This window comes from Copadichromis virginalis, linkage group LG3 (assembly GCF_057382275.1).
Source record: "Copadichromis virginalis isolate Kocher_CV1m ecotype Utaka linkage group LG3, C_Virginalis_male_GT1.1, whole genome shotgun sequence".
NCBI classification, from domain to species: Eukaryota; Metazoa; Chordata; class Actinopteri; order Cichliformes; family Cichlidae; genus Copadichromis; species Copadichromis virginalis.
Genome location: NC_140620.1, coordinates 34554441 through 34571349, shown reverse-complemented (window position 1 = coordinate 34571349; position 16909 = coordinate 34554441). Strand labels below are relative to the sequence as shown.

The window sequence follows — 16909 nt, the reverse complement described above, 5'->3', positions numbered from 1 at the left end:
GCTAGTCTCCCCGTTGTTCTGCCTGACAGGTAATGCAATATATTGTTGTGCTCACCCATGTGATTGTTACCGTTCATTGTGCCAGATTGTGTATGATAGCCTGTGGGGAAAATGTTTTTTTTTCTGCCCTGTTATGTTCATTCAGCAGTATGCATTCACAGTTAAACCAACAGCTTCCCTTTAAGAGTGGAGAAAACGCTTTGCAAAACACAAATGAATGACTTGTTTATTGCTGTGCTATTGTGTCCTCTCTTCAACGTCACAGCAGGAGATCACTTGATGTTTGATCTCCTGCTGTGGCACTGAAAACATTCAAATTATCTTCAGATAATTTAACTAAATTCTGCCCTGATTTTACACTAATGGCCAACATTTGTAATTGTTTTTGGTTGCTTTGTTTTTTAAATCTCCTTCTGGAAAATAGTCTTTTATTTCATCCTCATGCTGGGTCATTAGATGTATAGTTTTCAGCTGGTAGAAGCAACAAAGACTGTTGAATATGTCTGTGAAGGTTCTCAGTCATCCAGGTCCTCGTAGCCTAAGGAGCGTGGAAAGAAAAGCGTCTGGACTTCTTTAAGTTGCTTGAAGACGTTTCACCTCTCATCCGAGAAGCTTCTTCAGTTCTAAGGTCAAATGGTAGAGACTGTTGAACAAATGCCACCAATATCCCATTAATTGAAGTTTTTAACCACATCGCTCCAGTACTACAGTCCATCCCACAGACTTTATAGAAAAGATGGGCATGTGACATCATCTACCAGTTTGTTCGTTGAATCCAATCTCTTATTGTTCATGTCAAAAGACTGAACGGCGGGAGGCTGCTAGAGAAAGTTCCACATTTTTAATTAGCGACTCATTACAGCTGCTTAGTATTTGCAGTCAGATCAGAAATTAAATTCACATAATGTTCAAAGGATTTAGTTCAGGGTCTGGTCTGATTCCAGCTTCCACAAGCTTTGAGACAGGTGAGTTTCTTTCAGCGGGATGACAGTGGGAGAGGCAGGCGCACTGTGAAGGGATCACTGTGATGGATGACAGGTGAGGTAAGTAGGCAGGTGAGAATTATCCAATAAGTAAGAGGCCTGAGCGATACTTCCACACTGAGTCACTGTCTCGATTGATTGAAAAGGAAGAAACTGGTGTTCTTTAGGTTTGTAATGACATTTCACCATCCAAAGAAATTGTGTCGTCCTCGGCTCAAAAATGGTCCCTATAGGTGAATGGCAAACAAGTATATGGGAATCCCGAGGACACCACAAGGGTCACCTCTTAGTGAGGGTTGTCTCTTGAAGGTGGTCACAGGGATTGTTGGCCCTCTGCTGATCATGTGAGTCGACCTCTGTAAGACACCGCTCCACGCCACTATCACTGAGGTTGAAACACAAAAATGAGAGCTGTTGTAGGCGCCACCATGTGGTGATGCACTGTATTACAATAATATCAACTGTTACGAGCAGCAGGGTTGGACATGCCTGAGGAAGGAGCTTTGCTGCATCTGCGGGGAAATGGAGAGGGAGAGATGGGCTTCCCTTACACTTATACTTATACTTATACTCATAGATTTAAATTAAAAACCTTCATGTGAAATTCTTTGTATATATCTGTGTGTGTGTGTGTGTGTGCGTGCGTGCGTGTGTGTGTGTGTGTGTGTGTGTGTGTGTGTATTAAATTATTAAATAAATAATGACTCTGTGAAATATGTCGTGTGTTCATCTCAGGTTTTATTTATCTCGTTTTAATGACCAGATTTCATTTATAATTATTTTCATTAAACCTTAATGAAAGGGGTTGTACATGAAATCATGTGCATGTTATTGAGGTAGATTGCTGTGCCTTAAAAGTGCCACTAGGGGGCAGCAAGCTGTTCTATTTTTTTCAGTTATTTTATTGTGTTGTTTGTACAGAATAATTTCCATTTTTGCTATAATTTTTTGTTCATTCTCCAGGACTGTCTGTTCTCTCAGTCCCCACCTCCTGCCGGCGTAGGAGGGGAATCTGTTCCTTTCTCGATAATTGCCCCACTGGCTTCTATATTTGGATCTATGTCCTCTCCTCTCACTTGCTGTCGCTCTCTTGCTGCTTTGTCACTGTTATTGATTCACATTCTCACTCTGCTGCAAAGCAAAACCATCCAGAATTGGTGCAAGGAAGAAGCAAGGAAGCATCAACGGTGAGTGACGGAGGCGAGGCAGGGGTCTCCTCAGATCTCCGCGCCGCATCAGTAACAGAGGTATCGGCTTATTTGCCTGAGCGTGTGGGGGCGGGAAAATCTCTTTGGCTGAATTGAAGTTGTTTTTCCTTCACTCCTTGCAGAGCAGGAATGCATTATTGTTTACAAGCGAGATTATTGTTTCTGTGTGTGAGTCCGTCTGTCATTGTGGCACAGAGTGCCCCTGCAGACAGCTGCTGTGAGCTCTTCGGCAGGTGTTTGCATGGCTGGGCTCTTTGTGGGAAGATTTTGTCAACACAACTGTGTTAAAACTGAGCCAAGACACAGACACAAACTTTACAGGTTTATAGTTAGGATCTAATCTAGTTAGTGCTCTAATATCACCCTATTAGAGCACTTCGCTCTCGCTCTGCAGGCCTACTTGTTGTTCCTAGAGTATTTAAAAGTAGAATGGGAGGGAGAGCCTTCAGTTTTCAGGCCCCTCTTCTGTGGAACCAGCTTCCAGTTTGGATTCGGGAGACAGACACTATCTCTACTTTCAAGATTAGGCTTAAAACTTTCCTTTTTGCTAAAGCATATAGTTAGGGCTGGACCAGGTGACCCTGAATCCTCCCTTAGTTATGCTGCAGTAGACGTAGGCTGCCGGGGGATTCCCATGATGCATTGAGTTTTTCCTTTCCAGTCACCTTTCTCACTCACTGTGTATTAACAGACCTCTCTGCATTGAATCATATCTGTTATTAACCTCTGTCTCTCTTCCACAACATGTCTTTTATCCTGTCTTCCTTCTCTCACCCCAACCGGTCGCAGCAGATGGCCGCCCCTCCCTGAGCCTGGTTCTGCCGGAGGTTTCTTCCTGTTAAAAGGGAGTTTTTCCTTCCCACTGTCGCCAAAGTGCTTGCTCATAGGGGGTCATTTGATTGTTGGGTTTTTCTCTGTATCTATGAAGCGCCTTGAGGCAACTTTTGTTGTGATTCGGCGCTATATAAATAAAATTGAATTGAATTGAATTGAAATGAATCTGATGTGTTAGAAACTGAATGAAAGAAGTCACAAGAAAGGGTCCGAGGGCTTATGACCCCATTCTGCTATATGCCCCTGTCACACAGGCTTTTGGCATCTTTAGTCCATTTGTAGCCCTCCATATGGAGTGTTCTCTGTTATGTAAAATATTTGGAACAAAAGGTAGGCTTTTTCTTCCCTTAAAAAATGTATTTCCTCCCCCTCATTTGCACATTCCTGGCTTTTAGTTCTAATCACATCCCTGATGCAGCTGTTTCCCTTCCACATGAAAAGTAAGCAAGATGTTTTCCAGGTTAGTACCTGAGAGTCTGGCCTTGTTTGCTTAAATTTATTCATAACTCTGCTTTTCTCGTGTAAAAGCTTCTTATGAATTATAAATAAGCCACCTGTCTGCTCCAAAAATCCAATCGAAAGTACATCTGTGTTGAATCTCTTCCCTGTGTCAGTGCTCTATGTTTAGATTACACTGTATGTCAGTTTTTCTGTGTTCAGCTAAACTCAATGTGCAGGAAAATGTGTGCTTACAGTATGAATTTCATTTCCTCTGGCTTTGAAGTCCACCTCTGTGGCGATTCCTGCTGCGTGAGCTCCTCTAAGACCACATGTAGATGTGTGGATGCAAAAATGCCAAGTGTTTCTTGTCTTCACAGTAAATCTGCTCCACTGTCGAAATGAATGCTGGCGTTAGGAGCTTCTTTAGTCTGCTGCTAATCACACACTTCAGCAGAGGTGAGTGAGCGGTTTATTGTCTAGACAGTTGCCCATCAGGTGATCTGAAAGCCCTGCTGATAATCATGAGCTCTGAATAGTTTTTATTTCTGTGTGTGTGCTTTTGAGAGGCTCATATGCTTAACAACACTTTGCAGGTGCCACATGAGTGAAAAGCCTTTGAGCAAAAAGTGCATTAATTCTCCTTGTGACACAAAAATCCACAAGGCTTGGTGAGTAAGATTTGCCCAGCAGATTACTTTCTGACAAAGAGCTAGAGTGGGACCAACTGCGAGTAGTTCCTACAACAAAAAAAGATACAGAACTCCATAAAAATTAAGTAAAATTTAAACGACATTCTAAGGAATCAAATACAAAATGCTTCTTATCACATTACAATTACTTTTCTACTCCTAATCAAGAATTAATATTTATGTTGAGATCTATATATGATTTATATATATGTACATGTATAAATTGCAAAAATCCATCAAATGTTTTGGTGTTTTCAGGTTTAACCTTTAAATTGTGACGTCCAGCTAAATAGATTCAATTTCAAATTAAAGGAGGCTGAATTTCTGGAGAGTACCTGTCGGGGAAAATCCAACCCTCTGCACCCTGTCGTCTTCAGTTACCCTTGAGGTGCAGTGATCGAGTTACTCCGTGCTAGAACACCAGGAATTTTAATTAGTCTTGATTAGACAGAAGCATACATAAAGACTGCTGCATTGAAAAACAACAACAATAACAAAAACAATCTATTTTTCTTCCCTCATCACTGTTTTCCTTTGTTCTGTTTCCTCCTTTCCTCCTTTCCTTTCCTCCTCGCCATCTTTCTTGCAACTCCTCGGTAAAATGCTGCAGCAGTGTGGTTTGAGAGATCGTAGTGGTTCTAAAATGACGGTCCACGGGGATGAAATTCCTCTAAATACCCAGTGCCTTCAACAGCATTAGGAGGCTGACAGTTTCTTTTTTTATATATATAGAGGAAATGGTGAATGAATACTCATAGCCTTCTCAGGATTCACTGTAATAATGTTCTGTCACCAGGTGTGTTTTCCCCTGAATATCAAAGTTCACACAAGATAAATTGGTGAAAGATTTTAATAGATGTGTCGACTGCTTCCTGAAGCTCTGACAGTCAGTGCTACAATGGCTGGTCTCTATAGGTGGCCGTGAGCTTTGATGAAAGCATTCATGTTCCACTCAGGATGATTTTATTAGCTTTCATGATCACATGGCATCGTTTTCAGGACCCACAAAATGACTTCAACACACCCAGGTTACCTTTCCGTTATCAGGACTCACTTAGCCTAACATCTGGAATAAGGATGAGCGGTCACACAAAGCTGGTTATCAACTCTAAGCTAACTCATGGTTTATCAGTCTGGCTATCAGCATCTGACCCATTCAGTTTAATTTTATTTGTATAGTGCAAAATCATGGGAGGTTACCACTGTTTGCTCACAGCAAGAAGGTCCTGGGTTCCACTCTGTGTGGAGTTTGTTTGCAGTTTGTTCTCTCTGGGTGCTGTGGTTTCCTCCCACAGTCCCAGAGACATGCAGTAAGTTGGGTAGGTTAATTGGTGATTGGTTGTCTTTCAGATTACCAGCCCTGCTGTGGACTCTTAGTCCTGTTGACATCATTGTTTTGGCATCATTGTGAGACACTGTTCCTTGTTTCACTCCACAGAAATCATCTTTTCCGTGACTAGTTTCTCTCTATTTTCTCATCTCTCCTGCGGGTTTATCCAGCCCAGAAAATCACTGATGACTCCATCAACACCCCCCACCCTCCTGTGCTGTTCAGCGTCAGTCCCCAATCCTACATCAGCTTCCTGCTGCTGGGCCTGACCGTCATCGTGTTCGGCGGCGTCTATCTCTGGATCCTCAGATACGTCTGCATCGGCTGCTGCCAGCCCATCGCAGTCGGCGTTGAGTCAGAATCCCTGGCAGGGATGGTGTGAAGTCATCAGCCCCTGTCTGATTGAGTTGGGCTGATACCAAGTCACACGGGACATTTACAGGTAAAAGACACGGCCTATCAGACTTGTCATACATTTTGCAAAGGGAAGTAGATGTCATTTGTGCTCCCATATACTTATTTTTTCAGTTCCAGAGCACTTAGTGACAGTGTCGATGCTGGAAAATAAGTAAGTAGGAGAAAAGTAGCTCTTTTGCTCTTACCTCTACACCCTGCTTACCTGATATCTGGCAAACATCTGTTGTACAGTATGCCTGAAAAATCGCTAAAAAGCTATTGAGCAGTGAATGTGAGACACAACTGTAAAGCTGGGTGGCAGAAATTTAAGACAACGTTCAGCTAATAAGATGATAAAATGTTTTGTGTGTTTTCTTTAGGGTTTTCTCTGTACACTGTTAAAAAAAACATCTCAAAAAAACGGTAATAGTCCAGCAGCTGGGGCGCCTAAATACTACCGTAAAATAACAGAAAATAACTTCCTCATAAAAATACGGTTATTTCCAGTAATGACAATACAGTTTGTTGCGCTAATTTTACATGGGGTTCTGCCTTTTCCAAGTGCGTTTAGACATCAAATTAGGAACATTTTAACGTGATCAAACAATGAAATTACCTATAAACAAGGTCAATGAATGTGGCAATATGAATCATAATACGTAAATGTACAGAAATATACAGTTAAATAATAATGGATTGCATGCCCTGGGACAGACTGCCATATCGCACCATCAGCCCATCACCAGTAGGCGAAGAGTCTTGACCACGGACACAATACCGAGAGTATCCGAGCCGGGGCTCGAACCGGCAACCTTCTGGTCACAAGGCGAACTGCCAACTCCTGAGCCACGATCGCCCTAAATAGCAATGATAATAATACTGTGATGTAACACAAGCTTATAGGAATCATGTTATATACTTTTCCATAGCATCACATTTGAATTCAACAGTTCAATCTTTCAAATAACGGACAGATATTTGTGAGATCATGATACATTTGTGAATGTGTTTTAACAATCTAAATATGCATATGTACAGACAGATACATTTAATAATCATGACAATTATGTTGTATTACATTACAGTGATTTAAAGTTAATTTACATTTGAAATGTGAAATCACAGTCTATTTACGTAACGTTAATGATCTTCTAGAAGAACAGAACAAAACTGTAAAATGCAGTAAAATACTTTTATATTAGGATTTTTTCCTACAGTGCTGCCATACCTGCGACCTTGTGGTTGTTAGTTCACATTCATTGGCCGATGCTTAGCGTCATGTTATTATGTGTCCCAACATCCAATGGCATGTCACATTGTTTTCATGGCCACACCCTCACCCAGGTGCAGAGGCCTCTTTCTGTTCAGGAATGTTGTGAATACTTTGACATTTATATTAATTGCAATTCCTACCTCTACATTTATTTTTTTTAAAAATATAATTAGCACAGCGTGGCCGTGCAATGTTTTAAATGTTTGGTTTTTTTCGTTTTTATTCCTATTAATTATATTTTCACTTGTTACCTCTGAATTATTGAATCAGACCTAGATGACATGAAATTTTCAGCACAATTATAATTCAAATACTCTCATTTTATATATTTTTCCATAGTATTACATTTGAATTTAACAGATCATTCTCTCACATAACAGACAAATATTCGTGAAATTATGATACATTTCTGAATGTATTTTTACAATCTCAATATGTATATGTACAAAAAAATATATTTAAAAAACAAGTAAATTGTGTTTTAGTATATTTACAGTGATGTTATGTTATTTTACCTTTGACATGTAAAATCACAGTCTACTTATGTAAATGTAATGATATTCTAGAAAGACAGTACAAAACTGTAAAATACACACTAAGATACTTTGACATTACTATTTTTTGGAACAGTGTCGTTTGGCTGTTTTATTTTGAAACCATTTTTAATTGTTTTCTTTTGTTACTTCCTGCCTTTCTCCTTCACAAGTGGGTTTTGTGTGTAAACAATTAGCCATTTAGTATTTTGTGGATTTATAATAATGATTTATAATGCTGTCCCCATTTTCTGCTGTCAAGTTAGTTTGTGTTTTGTTTTTGGTTCAGTATTATGTAAAAAAAAAAAGAAAAATCCATAAAAACATACTACAGTGTTTTGTTTTAAAACAAAGACATTTTCTATTATTTTTTCTCCATATATTTTACCCACATGGTTATTTTGACCATTTACACTCTTTATGGGGAAAATGTTTTTTTGTGAAAGTACAACCTGTTGATTTCTCTGTTCTTGGCATTTCTGCTCAGCTGAATGACACAAATAAATCTCCTTTTCTTCTTCAAACTTGCCTTGTGTGATTGGGTCCTGTGTAGGGTGACCAGATCACAGTCTAAAAGTAAATATAACGAGAATAAAGGGAAGCTGAAGTTTGTTCTTATTGTCTATATTATCTGTTAATTCCTCTGAGGAGGAGGAGTATTTAATCAGTTCTGTTTATTAACAGTGTAGCATGCAATCGGATCAAGGTCACAATAAATGTGAAAATCAGAAAAAACTTTATATTACTCATGTTTTTTTAATGGATGGATATTCTAACTTCACAACAATATGCTACACCTTGGTGGACATCAATACCTTGGCTGGCTAAACATTTGATTTTGACCTTCATTTTTAGTGCCCAAATTTGAAGAAACCGTATCAAGTAATCTGTCATATGAAAAGCCATGGAGAGGGCAGTACGTAACATTTTCTTCTTTTGTTTTAAATGACATCATACAATCATCATATTGTAATAAAAACATCATTAAACACCAAAGTCGTTGTAAAAGTCGTTGTCCGTTGGGGGACTGCTTTTGTTCACTGTTGTTTCAGCTGCTGTTCTGCCTGGTAACAGCCTTTGGGCTTCAGTAACCTTCATTTTTCTTTAATAAAAAGTCTTCGCTTCATATATTATAGATTTTAGAGAAGTGCATGTCCTGCAGTGCAGAGCCAATCAAAATGTAGGACGTTGTCTCGATATGTGGTATTGGAGACGACGGATAAAAAGATGGATCTCTGTTCACCCAGCCCTATGTGTTTGATCTACGTAAGTTTGTTACGACCAGACACACTTTTGACGTTACTCACATCATTTGATCAATGTGAATATTTATTATAGCATGTTTAATAATTCATGTGTTCATTATTAACTCATGGTCTCAAACTTAGAGGACACAGATTAAGCGTACTGAATGTAACCGAACAGTGTGTAAAACACAAGACATGGATTCAGTATCTATCAGGATCAAAGACCCCAAACCAGAGCTGCTAGCTTAGTGCTAACACACTCATTGTAACAGCCCCTGGCCTAATTAACTCCCACTGGTACAACTTGATACAAATTAGTGAGCTCAAGTGACTAATATGTGGCTGAAAATGAAACAATTTAAAAAGCAGAGCTGCTTACTCATGCATGGGTCCAATGATCCACATGAGTAATGGACCATAAGGTCTGACATCCACAGCACCGCAAGTTGCTGCATGGGTGTTACAGTTAGCGACTTCACTTCCTGAGAGAGCTCAGCAAGAACAACCCTGGTTAAACTCGGTTTAAGGTCATGCCAAAGCATCAGTTCAAGTCCACACTTTGACTGGGTCACTCCAAAACCTTCATTTTGTTTTTTTGTTTCTGTCTTTGAGTCATTCAGAGGTGGACTCGCTGGTGTGTTTCAGATCATTTCTTTGAGCTTCAGACTTAAGACTGATAATCCTGATGGGATAGCAAAATTAACAATTCCATCAAGTGCAGCAAGTCGTCCTGAAGCAGCAGAGCAGCCTGCGACCACTACACTATCACCACCACGTCTGACTGATGGTGTGATAGTCTTTTTTTGAAATTATGTGATTTTTACACCAAATGCAACAGGACTTAATCCTTCTAAAAAAAAAAAATCAGCTCTATATCTCGTCAGTCCACAGAATATTTTCCCAAAACTTTTGGGGATCACCAAGATGTTACTTGGTAAATGTGAGATGAGCCTTTGTGTTCTTCTTGATCAGCAGTGGTTTTCGTCCAGTCTCTTTCTTATTGTTGAATCATGAACTCTGACCTTAACTTAGGCAAGTGAGGCCTGCAGGTCTCTACATGCTGTTCTGGGGTCTTTTACCTTAGAAATCCCTTTTTAAATCTTTCCAGACTGATGGATGTCAATGACTTTGTTTTTCAGCTGTTTCTTCAGATCATGGCGTGATCTAAAGTGTTGATTTGTGAGAGCTTTTTAACCTATTTCACGCAGCTTCACCAGTAATCAGGCCTGTGTGTGGTTTGTGAAACTGAGCTCAGCTTTCCAAAAAAAGCTGATCAGTGCTCATTTATGAATTAACAGGTAGGAATTACTTGTTCACAGATGGCCAGTTAGGTTCACATGTAATGAAATTAAAGGCTTTTGATTCTAATTCTAGAGTAAATGTAGATCTTCCTTGTTGAACATAAGCTTAATTTCAATTTATTTTAAGTAAGTCCTCTAAACTCTTTCCACCGCTCCACCTGAATCTCAGCCTCATCTGAGTCCACTCTTCAATAAACAGCAAAACAACATTTCCCATGAACGACGAATCACCTTGCAGCCCACCTGAATAATGGACCCATGTCTGTGCAAGATGGAAGCTATTGAGTTTGCATCTTAATGGATCCAATTAAATTTGATCAGTCTCATAATTCATCAGCTTCGTATCTAGTAAAAGCTGTGGTAATGAATAAGTTATCTGAGAGAATTCCAACCAGGCATTTTACATTTTACCCTAGAATTAAGCACGCACGCACAAATCCACGGCGTCTTACACACATGAACGTGTTCAATGAAGAACATAATCTGAAAGCTGTGGAGCGAATGAAGGACAGTTTTGAGGGTTTGTGTTGACAGCTTTTAGTTTTCAACATTTATAGCTCAGACTGTTCTCCTCAATGCAAGCTAGACGTGACTGACAGGCTGCACACTAATGAAATATGAGCTACACAGCAGGAAAATTGACTGAACCGCGCTTCGCAGCAAAGATGGACAATGACCCCGAACATATTGCAACTCAAAGCAAAGAAGTCCCTGTCAGTCCCTGTGTGTGCCAGGTTCGGTTCCTGTCTGTGTAGGAGTTTGCAGGCAAACAGACAGACAGAGATTTGATATTTTAAACTAAAATTCTCACACCTTACTAACTCGTGGCCACAACTTCATTATCTAATACTCACACACTATTAACTCGTAGACGTGCAATCACATTAGAAGCCCTCACCGGAGGGCTTCTAAATCTGAAAAAAAGGTGCAACATAAACAAAGTGTGATTGATTTGATACCCACCCTACCCACAGTGAATCGAGACAAGAGAACAGATGGAAGGCTTATGCCCTACTAGAAAATGCAAAATTGATTATCATTTATTATAGCAGCCCATTGTAGGGAAAATGATTGCGGGTGGAGGAAAAAAATCCAGAGGGGGAAAAAAAATGATGATTACGGAGAAACCACAAGAAGGAGATGTAGCCCTTGGAGCCAAAGTGGAGTGCGTACATTATAATTAGGGATGGATTAACAAACGGGCGTGCTGAGCACAGACCCGGGGAGTCCTAGAGACCCCTGAGTTGCAGCCGTGTTTGTAGTTTCTGGTATAAAAACTGCTCTTTAGGAGGTCAGAGAGCTCCATCATGGCAAAAGAATGATGCTGAGCAGAATATGAACCTCACAGGAAGCAACTGTCTGCTGTGTGGATGCCACTGCATGTTTATTTTAGTGTTTTTTCCTTATAAGCAGTTTACTACTATGAAACAGAACCCAGGTCATCACCTCTGTAACCTGAAACCAGTTTCTTGCCTTTATTGAACTAAGTCAAATGATCAGCTTTGTCAGAATTCCTCGGTTCCTTGCAGTGAAAAATTATGGGCAGGCTTCTGTACTATTTAAAAGCGGCATTTTCAATTTTATCCACTTTGGAGAGCATTATCTTGACCAAAAACACCGTCTCAATGTGGACAGAAGGCCAAAACGGAGAGAAAAAGATGCGTTTTCAAACAAAAATGTATTAGCGTGGACATGGCCGAAGATGCACTTAGAAACCGTGGGAAGGAAGAACTCCATTTTAACAGGAAGAGATATTGAGCATTCTTTGTAATTGTCTTCTTAGTCTCACCTGTTAACCATACTTGTTCCCAACCTGTGCAGGTCTGGTCTAATCAGCTAACCTTCCTCAAACAACACCTGCATTGCTGTATTCAGGGTTTGGAGTAAAGTGACCACTAACCACGTGATGTTAACTTGTCCGCCACTTTGGACGTGTGACAATTATGGTGGCATTGCAGGAAGTAGTGAATAAGGACCGAGCCACACAGACCTAGACACTAGCACCCTTTGAATCAGGTTGGCAGCGGCGCGAAGGCATAAATTTTACTTTGAAGGTGAAGTTTCTCCATTTTCCAGGTTGCGTCACAGTTTTATTACCGCTCAGGTAGCAGTTAGCGAGTTTTTGCAAACAAACATGGCAAACTACGGGCAACCAAAGAAATCGGTAAGAGGTTTTCGGTGCAGCACTTTCTTTGCATACGATTTCATCCAGTCAGAGCCTTATATGGCACTTTTCTACTCGAACACTCAAAGAGCTTTGTACATTCAAACAAGCAGTTTGCTCAAAGCTTAATCGCTTTCTGTATAACAGTCACAATCCAATGAACACATCAGAGAACCACTTGGGGTTCAATATCTTGCCCAAGGATACTTTGGCATGCAGGGATTGAACCTCGAACGGTTCGATTAATAGATGAACTGCTCTACCTCTGAGTTCGACCCACCCCAAATATAGTAATGTGCACATGTCAGTGGGAAACCTCAAAGGGACCACTGCCTGTTAGTGAATAAATATCTATTTGGATTGGGATTTTTTTCCCTCGTGGTTCTTTTCAGGACCCAAGAATTTAACAGCCAGCATAAAGCTCAACTCTGATTGGATGCGTCAGTCGCTACAGAGGTCCTGGGACATGGCGGCTCCACTCCTGCCCGAACCTTCTTCCTCACAAAGCACCAGAGACCACCACACAACAATCATCATCATCTTCTTTTCTTCTTCTTTGAGTTGCTCCGTTCAAGCGTCATCACAGCAGCTCGTCTTCATTTCATGCATGACCTTAAAACAACTGAAATAACCATCATCGCTTCTAAAGTAATGATCTGCACTTTTTGCATTTTGCAACTTTTTATGTTCTTGTAAGAGTTTGTATTCATTTAAGAAAAAATCTGCATTTTATAATAAAAATTTACAAAAATCATGCATTTAAAATGCTTTCAGTGCTGCGAGGTACCTCGTCTTGTCTGTCTGGTCTCATCATCTACTTTGGAGGAAGCTAATTGCTCGTGCACACGCCTCAGTTACTGAAGCGTAAAGGTCAAGTCACCTAAGAGCTGTTATGCATCACACCCCGCCTGAAGCCGAGGCCCGCCATCGATCCCAGGCATGGTAATCACACTGAAAACCATGCCACCTGACACGCCGTAGCCCATTTACACATCGCACATGAAGCGCGAGCACCTCGGGGTGCTCTGCTGTCCGTCTTTGTCTCTGACAGGGCGGTCCCCTCCCTGCTGCCCCGTAATGGATTTACTCCCATCTCTCCGAGCACGTTGGCCTTGGGGCAAAGCATTGGCTCGGCCCCTGATTGACAGCTGCTGATAGCGGGTTGAGAGCTTGTTGCCAGGGGCTACAGGGGGACACCCTGCATCCACACATGCAGTTGCCATGGAAATAGGGAGTTCAGGCCTTCTGCCTGCAGATGGCAACGCTGCACTCCGAGTCAGGAGGGAGATGAGACCGGGGTACGAGGGCGGCACGGCGAATCGGCGGCTGTCTCTCAAAGAGAGAGCGTGGGTTTGATTTTGCGGTTTGCACAGTTCACCCCGGCTTCACCTCAGAACCCCCCCAGGTGCTGCTTTCAATTACACGCACATCAGGTGGCGAATCTGCACATTTGCACTCTTCCTAGGCATGGGTGAAAATGTCTGCTGCCGGTCTCTGCGCTGCTGCACATCAATCCTTCATTTTTTCCCCTCTTCTGTACATTATCTGATCTTTTTTTATCGCTCAACACTGCAACTGCTGCAAGAGCATAAAAAACAAACCATCTATTAAAAATCACAAAAAGCCGATCCTGTGCTGTTTCTCAGCTGTTAGGCCACACGAGACAGGCTGTTTTTCCCCGGCTCCCTTCTGCTGTCTGACACAGGCCATGTGAACCTGTGAACTGAACCATATTTGGAAGGGGTGTGTGCACGCAGCTCTAACCACTTCCATTTACAGTGGCTTCATATCTGATTTCCTCCTCAGCACGCACATTTTTCCCACCCAGATGAGCAAAGTCAGGCTGACAGCTACTCGTACGTGGAACACAGTTTCAGCTTCTGTTTCACATTCAATTCCTCTGGCTGTCTCTGTGTGGACAGGAGTCATCAACAGCTTGGAGGGTTTCTTTCTCTTTCTCTCATACACACACATCTGTAATGGGCAGGAGAGGAGAAGGGAAGCAAGTTGAGGTGAAACCCACCACTGTTCCCATGTAGTCACCCTCTGCTGCTGCTGCTGCTGCTGCTGCTGGGGTCAGTTTGCAGTATTTCCCACCTGAGTGACAAATACTGCAAAGCACTACTGGTTCTGTGAAGCTCAAAAGAAACAGAGCCCCTCTGCATGTCTCACATCTCCCGTCCTTATGCACTCTCCTCAGCCCGGGATTATTGCATTGTGACAGGCTGCTTACATGCAAGCAGCTGTAATGAGCGTGAACCACTTGAAGCTTAGAGGAAACAGCAGCATTGCATCTGATTGCATCCTCCGAGCTGCTCCGTGAGAAACGCAGTCAGCTGCCTCCGGATATTTGATTTATTCAGCTCTCAGATCCGGTGCGTTACCCACCGGGCGGTGCGCTGTGCAGCAAGCGCGGTTCCCACTGATCTTTCAGTACACCGTGTTCCATATAGTGTGGAGTCAAACAAGGACACGGCGTCTGAGGAATCACTTAATACCACCTTAAATTTGGATTAAATTTGCATAATAGTGTTTTAACAGAGAAACGCCGGGACAGTTTGTTGTTGCTGTGCAGCAGAAAAGCCTCCAAAGTGCAGAAACACGTCACGCTTCGTGTTTTTCTCGCACACATTCCGCTACAATTTAAAGCGTGATACCTTAAAGGCTTCACACACTCCTTTGGTTCCTGGCCAATAGGTTTCGGAGGCGTTCAGGAACTGTGGGGAATATAGCAACTCTTCAGCGAGCCTTCATTGATGAGCAAGACAAAAAAAAAGTCACTAAACTCCTTTTTTATGGAGGCTTGCATTCGCCGAACAAAACAAACAAACAAAGAAACTAGAGTTGTTATCGCAGAATCTCAAGTTCCATTTATTTTTCGACTTATTAGTTACAAATCATTTTCTTTCAGTTTTAACTTAATCAGTCGACATTTCAAGTCGTTTCCTCTTTCTTTTAGTTATTTTTTTAATTCACAGTTATATTCTCAATAATAACTCTAAATTTTAATTTATTTTAAAGGGTTTTTTTCCCCTCAGTAGGTTCAGCTTGTAAATCAATATTTTTTGAACTACCTGAATCAACATTTTGAGATAATAACCTGATTTTCTAAATTAATTATAGATATTAATAGACTTAGTCACAGTAGGCTTGGTTTGGCTTTGAGTAATTTTAATGTCAATGTACAGAATGACCACAGACTGTATATAAAAGATGGAACTAGCCACTGTAATATCAGTTACTGGTTTCTGGACAATATCAGTTTATTTATTTATTTATTCATTTTTTATCTTGGACTCAGGAGTAACCAGAGGTTTGGACAAAAGCTAGTGGTGCTAAGCTATCAACTCATTTTAGCAAGCCCGGTTACCAAGTTAAATCCACTAACTGTCCACCTCAATGACTGATTCTTCAGATGTGTTTTATGTATATGTATCACATGGACATTTAGCTTGTAGCTGATGAAGGTGGTTGATGGTCTGTATTGCACAGTATTAGACACATATTCAGATTAGATCTATGATGCGTCATGGAGGGACGCATCATAGATCTAGTAACTCCAGTTAGCTGAGGTCTACTTTACAGAATGAGTATCCTTGGGCAAGATACTAACCCCATGTTTGCCTACTGGTGGTGGTCAGAGGGCCCGGTGGCGCCAGTGTCCGGCAGCCTCGCCTCTGGCAGCATGGCAGTAATCGTACTTAGTATTTCAAATGACATTAAAGTAACATAAAACAGGTCCCGTTGCAGCAATGTTAAAAAAATAATTTTGTGAATTTGTTACATTTATGAAGTGATTGAGGTTACATTTCATAAAGTCTCACTGTGACATTATTTTTTCTATAACGTTTTTAAAAAAAAGTGCTTGTGTGGTTAATTTGTGAACACAGAGCAATGCTGTCACAACGCTGAGTGTTGCAAACATATCAGTTTATGACCAAATACAACAGTTGCATTATGTAATGTGCTTCTAGGCTTCTAGTGTTTTCTAGAGCTGCCTATTTTTGGGACACCTTTCCCCTAAATAAATGAGGTATTTAAGACAAAAAAACTCCTTTATTTATAACCACCCATCTGTTATCAAGGGGGAAACTATCCAGGGAAATATGTCTGTGAAGGTTCTCAGTCATCCAGGTCATCGTAGTCAAAGGAGCTTGCAAAGAAAAGTGTCTGGCTCAGGGGATTAGAGGATCATCAGGGGGTCCTTTTGTCCCTCTGTGGGGGGATACTCCCACTAGGTTTATATCTGGGACTCTCCACCATTTGACCTCAGAACTGAAGAAGCTTCTCGGATGAGAGGTGAAACGTCTTCAAGTAACTTAAAGAAGTCCAGACGCTTTTCTTTGCAAGCTCCTTTGACTATCCAGGGAAACTGTTTACTGCACTATCATTCTTCATGTAAACATGCGTTTTAACTTGAACACTTTAAATGAGATCTGTGCGAAGAACCTGGACGTCACGAGCCACCGCTCGAGAACGAGGTGGGATTGTAGGTATGCGGATTCCCAGC

At 41.2% G+C, this 16909-nt stretch overlaps 1 long non-coding RNA gene across 2 annotated transcripts; it reads left to right on the top strand.

The window, feature by feature from the left end:
* The first annotated feature begins 1909 nt into the window (after positions 1–1909).
* On the top strand, positions 1910–6596 carry LOC146714305 (uncharacterized). Of its 2 annotated transcripts, none has more exons than XR_014918790.1 (3): positions 1910–2230; positions 3844–3922; positions 5594–6596. It is a non-coding gene; the product is annotated as an uncharacterized LOC146714305 (long non-coding RNA). The 2 variants fall into 2 exon arrangements; XR_014918789.1 differs by having other exon boundaries at positions 1910–3485.
* The last annotated feature ends 10313 nt before the right edge of the window (positions 6597–16909 follow it).